The sequence below is a fragment of the Meleagris gallopavo genome, chromosome 11 (assembly GCF_000146605.3).
Source record: "Meleagris gallopavo isolate NT-WF06-2002-E0010 breed Aviagen turkey brand Nicholas breeding stock chromosome 11, Turkey_5.1, whole genome shotgun sequence".
Classification (NCBI taxonomy): Eukaryota; Metazoa; Chordata; class Aves; order Galliformes; family Phasianidae; genus Meleagris; species Meleagris gallopavo.
The window spans coordinates 23,430,470-23,437,377 of record NC_015021.2 but is presented as its reverse complement, the minus strand read 5'-3'; the positions used below and the strand labels follow the sequence as shown (position 1 = coordinate 23,437,377).

At 48.5% G+C, this 6,908-nt stretch overlaps 1 long non-coding RNA gene across 2 annotated transcripts in view; it reads left to right on the top strand.

The window, feature by feature from the left end:
* Window positions 1–2,443: 2,443 nt before the first annotated feature.
* The window catches only part of LOC104912739, a 10,090-nt gene continuing 5,625 nt past the window's right edge, over window positions 2,444–6,908 (top strand). The window contains exon 1 of one of the 2 annotated variants that reach the window (XR_004160889.1): window positions 2,444–3,301. This is a non-coding gene — a long non-coding RNA (uncharacterized LOC104912739). The remainder of the gene's footprint in view (window positions 3,302–6,908) is intronic. The other variant, XR_004160890.1, reaches the window with a different exon arrangement.

Below are 6,908 nucleotides of genomic sequence, written 5' to 3'. Positions count from 1 at the left end.
AATACTTGCAGGGATTTCCACTTTGCCTTTGGAAAGAGGTTGTGTGTGTTGGTGCAAAAGAAGATCCGTGGGAGGTTAATTCACATATGAAAAGAGACGGGGAGGGAGATGAGACCGGCGAGGCTGTCACAGCCCTGGATGCTCAGTCTCAGCCCACTTCTGAAGCACAGATCTTCAGTTGTTGTTGAGAACAGCTGCAGTCACTGCTGTTTGGGAAGAGACATTTCAAGCCCTGAGTCTGAGCTTTGTACGGCACAGTTCTCTGTGCTGATTACGCCTCAATTTCCTCGAGGATAATTTCATGTAGAGGATGCTAAATGAAGTGTTATTCTGATAATGTTTTGAGCAGTGGTCATTTGTGACACTGCTCAAAGTGCTTTTACCTTACAGTACAAACCTACTTCCAATGGTAGCTTTACTCCAGAGGTATGTGGCATTTTAAAATAACAGAGTTGATCAGAGCGATCTGTATTTTGCAACCAGCTTTAAACAAAGCCTCATTTCATTTCAAAGTGCTCTCCTGACCAACAGCCGCTTGTGGAGGGAGGCACGGAGATGGACAGACGCACTGAGCTGCGGAGGGGCCGGTGCTGGGATGGCAGCCGCACAGCTGTTGTGGCATTGGCTGAGACAGCGGGCATCTCTGGTAGAGAGAGGCGTCGGGACAGCCACAGACTGTGGACGTCGAGTAGAGAGGTTCCCCATCTCTCCTAATGCACATGGGCTGTTCCAGAATGCAGAGTCCTCTGATCACAGCCCCAAATATGGATCAAAATGGTGAGACGGACCAATGTCTGTGGTATCGTATCAAAGAACGTTTCTGTTCCTGGCAAAATGTGAACCCTAAAGCAAAGAAGTGTTTAAAAGGTTTTAATCCAGAAAGGTTAGGTTCTGCCACTGTGCCAATGGAGTTGGAAATGTTACTTTTCCCCCCAGAAATGCAGCTGGTATCTCTGAACACCCAGTGAAGTCTTCTCAGCTGACAGTGATTTCCAGCCATCTTGGCTGAGTTCCTCCATCCCCCTGTATGGCCTGGGCACACAGGAGTGCTTCACCACGGAGTGAACGTTGGGGCTCTTCTGAAATGCACGTGGACTCGGTGCACCCAGGGAGCAGTGCAGGAGGACAGGCACTTCTGTGCCCGCACTGAGAGCCGGGAGGCCGGAGGGGAAGGGGTCACACAGAGCACTGAGCTAAAAACAGAGCTGTGGCAATCTCACACATTGCAGCGAGCGCACTGCAGGCAGGAGAGCACACACAGCTCTGGCACTGAAAGCCTGGCAGGGTCTGCCCATTGCCATGGGCTTCACAGCAGGACATCAGCGTGTTTCTCTAGGATGGAGGCAGAGGGACTGTTTGCTTCTTCATTGCTACAGTTTTGCTGCTGTAATGGCAGTATGTTGGCACTTACAGGTCTTGTTCTGGATCTTAACCTGGATCACAACACGCACATAATTAAACAAGGTGTGTTTGCCTCAGCCTTATGTGTGTGCTGTATCCTCCTCAAATGCAAAACTTCCATGCTTCAGAGTCCGTTTTGTTGTGCACTGTAAAAGATTTTGTGATTTACAAGTCATATGCTCACCCCCTGCGTGCTCAGCACTGCATCCATTGGAGAAACTGCCTCAGAAAGTAGAGGTTTATATGAATGCAATCTTTAATGTTTGTGGCTGGAGCCACAGCACAGGTCTTCTGACTTCTAAAATGGATCCCACTGAAGTTCTGCTGACCCAGAGCAGCTGAGCTTTACTACAGAGAAGCATTACTCTCCAGGGAATTGCAGGCGGGAATGCAGCATCCTCCTGGCTTCACATTGCACGCAGCTGCCCAGGGGGATGCTCACATAGGCTGAAGGATGACAAAATGCCATCACTGGTTTTCCCCTGAAAAGAAAACTCCCTGAAGCTGGCTTTTGCTGTTCCTGAGGTATGTCCAAGGTGGTGGTCACATACCAGTTGTTACAGGTCTTTTTGAAGGTCCTTTTGAAGCTTTGTTCTCCAGGAGAAAAGTCCATCCGTATTATTTGTGCTGGTCTGAGCTTCAAACAGAATGGCTGCTAGGAACTGACAGCACAGTCTGGTATGTGGCATGGCCCTGTCAAGGAATGGATAATCCTCTGTTCTTAAATATAGCTGCTATTTGTGTTGGCAGCGTGCAGACTCCCAGGGATTTCACCAGTGATCCCAGACACAGCACTTCAAAATGCTGCTGAGGAAACATCTATGCAAATTTTGTTCTATTTCAAAACTTCTAAACTAAATAATGTAAGTAGGTAAATATATTGCAGCCTGTGGAAACTTAATATAGAAAAATGTTCAAAAGGAAAATATTGAGAGAGTATTTTTTCTATTACACAGACCTGGAAACTGTATCAGCTCATAGCAGGTGGTGAGATTAAGCCCCTGCAGTCCAAAGGGAAACTGAGCAACCTACTTCATCTTTCAAATTTTCATAATCTGTGGGCCTGACAGGATCTGCCCAATGGTACTGGAGGAGCCAGCAGAAGAATTCCTTCATGAAAGGGCTGTCAGGCACTGGGAGGGGTTCCCTGGGGCAGCCCCATCCCTGCTGATGTTCAGGAGGTGTGTGGACATGGAGATGAGGGATGTGGTTTGGTGGTGGGATGCAGTAGGGCAGCTTGGTGGCTGGACTCGGTGATCTTAGAGACCGTTTGCAGCCCAGATAATTCTGTGGTTGTATCATTTTTGAATTGAGGGCTTATACCAATTGTTCTTTCAGCTCAGTTTTCCTCTGTTAATTTCTTTTTCATGTCAAACACACTTTGGAGGTACCACGCCAGAACCCATTCTAACATTTCTGTAAGCTTGGTGTGATGGCTTAGTTGCCAGCCAACAGTCAACATACTGGTAATCACTGCTCCTTGTTCCAAGTGGCCCTCCCAGGACCAGCAAGGAGCTGCAAAGTGGGGCCTGAGCTCTGCAGGTGGTGGCAGCAGCTCACAGCAGCGTGTGGCAGTGCATGGCAGCACATGGCACCATCCAGCTTGCTGAGCACATTGCAAGAGGGGACGTGCTGCAGAGCTAGGCCTCGCCAGCACCAGTGGGACCTTTTTTTGCTAATACTACTTGTAGTGGCAATGCTAAGTCACGGCCTGAAACAGTGATTGAGCACCTGGTGGGAAGGCAGGGTCAGCCCAGGGGAGCTCAGCTGCATGCAATGCACATGAGAGACTGAAGGGGTAGGAGCAAGGATCACCCTTCCCAGACGTCATTTAAGTGTTGGCAGTGGAGGTGAGGGCATTTCTTGCTGGAGATCCCTGCCTACCCGAGGCTTTCTAAAGGTAAGCAGCTCTTTTCCTTCATTTCTGCATCTATGACTTCAAGCCAGAAGGGTGCTAAGAAGTTACCTTTCTCTCTGCAGGAATGCAACAAATTTTCTTGTATTATCGAGATCCACAGGACTGCTAGGTTCCTTTCTTCAGTATAGATGTTCATAACAGATGTCCTTATGCAACTCATGGCATCCTCTGCTCAAACAGCTGCAGCCACTAATGCCCCAGCAGCCAACCCACTGGCTCAGTGGCCCTGAGAGCTCTATTGGAGAGTTTGCAAAGGCCTGCATTGGTGTCCCTGTATTTGTGTATTTCCTCAGACTGGGCCTCAACTTCTTCCAGTTCTCCTACGCAAAGCGATCACACTGAGGAGCCACATCTGCACAAATGCCAGCAGGGTGGTGTTGGGTTTCCTTCCCTTCTTCACAGTTGTTTGAAAAAGCAGCTGATAGTGTTAATGGAATCGGATGTTCTGTGAGCCTGGGGAGCAGAGGCTGCACTGTGACCCTCTGTTCTCTAACCACTGAGCAGACACTGATTAAATTCTGTTAGTTGTGCTCTAAAGAGATTACTTCAAAATGAAATCAGAGCTGAGTGAAACAGAGTAGTTGCCTGATGAGGGATTGATATAGTTTACATTTGTTTTATCTCAAAAGCCATGTTGTGTCGTTGTTTTTGTGGGATGAAAAGTCCAAATAGGACTCAGGAATGTCCCTATTATTTAGTTGAAATGTTTCAGTATTTCTGGAATTAATAGCAGTCAGTTTGTTACTTGAACTGCCTTCACAATCAGCTTTCAGTTTAAGCCTTTTCCCTGGGAGCTGCACCTTTTGGTTGGTGCTCCAGAACATGACTCTCTAAGAAGTCAGCCTTCTCAGGGAGAGGGCAGCAGCTCTCAGCGTGGTGACAACAAATCTGCGTTGCATCAGGGGAGACACAACCCCCCTGGAAGCTCTGCAGCTCCAACACCGCACACTAGTGAGGGGATGCGGTGCAGCGTTTGCTCAAACCAATGCTTAACAGCGTTTCAGACCAATAATAACATTATGAAATAAGTCACTTTCATTATCTTAGCAAGCAGATATACATTTTCTACACTGTGTGGAAACCAGCTCTCTGCCCTAAAACTCTCCAAGAGTTGCATGCAGGCCAAGGCAGGATGGAGCCATGGGGGGAGGGGGGGGGTTGTCTGTGTTTGCAGGAGGGCTGAGCTCCAACACAGGAAGGTTTTGTGGCTGCCATGGCAGGGGGAGCATCATGGGGCCCATCAAGGGGCTTCAGGTGTAGATGTCTGAGCCTGCTGAGGGCGCTGGGAGGTGCAGCTGAGCAGAAAGCTGCAGCTGTGCTGAATGTCCTCTCCTTGATGTCAGAATGTGGGGCTCTGGCTCACTCTGACTGCTGTGATCAGCTTGGAGTTAATTGAAGTAAATGGGAAGTTTGCCATGGATGTGGTTATCATGGCTTGGTCATTAGCACAAAGGCAGCATACAGGTTAGCTGCTGTTTGCTGCCTCAGGTGTTCACGGTGACAGCAGCGAGTGGCTTTGCTCTCCAGAAGCAGTCTGTTCTGGAGGAGATAGCAGCCCTCCTGGCCCAGGATATAGGTACTGAATGTCTGAAATACAGATGTTCCCCGTTGAAATAAATGTTTTATTTCACTGCTCGCTTCGAGTAATGTAAAATGTTACGCACGCTGGTGGCCCACCCTTACACTCTTTGCAGTCCTTGCACCCTGCCCATGGGTCCCAGCAAACTGAACTTGGTGTGAAATACAGAACAAAGCCTCAATCTGGTGGTGCTGTTGCTTCAGTGAGGAATGCTGACTGCATTTTTCACATATACTGTATTGTAGTGATTAAGGCTTATAAATCCTTCCTGTTGTCCACAGCTGTTTTCCTCTGTAGTCAGCCTGAGATCCTGTGCTGGAACGAGCAGCATGTGGAGAACTAAGACACAGTAAGCTTGGCCTGATGATCTCATGTGTGTCTGTAGGAAAGTATAGAAACTTACCTGCAATGCCATGGAGTTTTCCTTTCTTTTGCCCTTTCACGTGCAGGTGGCAAACCCAAACGGAACCTAACAAATGCCTTTTGTACCTTTTGGGAGGGGAAAAAAAATGGTGTTTTGCTGATTCCAAAGACATATGCTTGTGAAACTGTACCTTGGAAAATAGAACTATGACTGCATATTGAAATCAAACCCTCAGTAATAATATCAGGGCAGAGCTGGTACACAAAGTGGTCTTCATAGAGACAAAATCAGACAGATGGGAAACATTACACCAGTTTTTCCTCAAAGGTAGCACTTAAGTAGTTCTCCACTTACAGAAAGGAGTCATAGCAGGTTTGTATCAAAGTAACTTCAGCCAAAGTTATTTCTCTAAGAGGAGATAAACATCTCTTTCGGAATTTCACTGATAAGCTTATCAGATATGATAAATATGGCACAGGAGTAATGAGAGCCTTCAAAAGATGCTCTTTGTCTCTGGGCCCTTCTCTGGGGAACACTGTGTCCCGAGGGGACGCTGGAACTGCAGTTGCCTGTACAAAGTGCAGAGGCAGGTTTATTCAAGTTACTGTATTAAATAAGCGTGCTGATGATGGTAATGCCCCCTGTGCACTGCACTGAGCACCAGCATCCCCAGCAACCCCAGCCCCACACCCAAAAGCTGCTGGGTTTCACTGCTCAGCCCTTGTTCCTCTGCTCCTCAGGGAGCAGCCAGAGTGGGGCCAGCATCCAGCTTTCCGTGAGTGAGGGGAAGGGAAGCAAATGCCTCTGTGTCCCAGGTGATGCTTTGAGGATGGGCTGCGAGCAAGCAGAACACGCTGGATTGCATCAGGCCATGGCTTCTGCTATGTGCCCTCATCCAGTCTGGCTGCTGGAAGCCATGCAGGCACAGCAGGAATCCTGCAGGAGGGTTGAGATGGGGCCAGGAGCCACACACCCCTGCCTTTAGGGCCCCCCAGCACTGTAGCAGTGAGCTGCTGAGCCCTCATTGTGCCTCTGGCCCACCAGGGCTTCGGGACAGCAGTCTCCTGGCCTCATGTCAGCCCAAGAAGATGGCAGGATGTGTTGGCGAAATAGATGAGCTCAGCACAAACAACAAAGAGCTTTCTGTATTGACTTTGCCTTGCTCTCGTTAAGAGAAATGCCCTGAGGATGATGAGCCCTAACGCATTAGCTTTAGCGGGACAAAGTGTCAGCCAACAATGTTCTAGGAAAAAGAAAGGGGAAGCATCTAAATGCTGAAACACTCCAGCTGAGCCATGTTCCGTTTCCTTTTTTTCACTGCGAATGCATAGCTCTCCTCACGTGCAACCACAGCGCAGAGCCGGGCACAGCACAGAGCTGGGCAGCCTTTCCTGCAGTGAGATGCTCTCCTGGCAGGACACAGTCCCACTAATTGTGGCAAGGCAAGGCTGGGGTGATGGGAATCGAGGGCAGCAGCAATCAGCTCTCTGCTGTCAGCCTGGCCAGTACTGCTGTTAGGATTTGTATCTGATGTCCACAAGGCCTCTGGCTGCTTTTTCAAATGTACCTTCATAATTGTAAATAAACTAGCATTGAAACTCTAGGCAATACTGCTACAAATCTTAGCCTTTTTTTTTTTGGTTTTT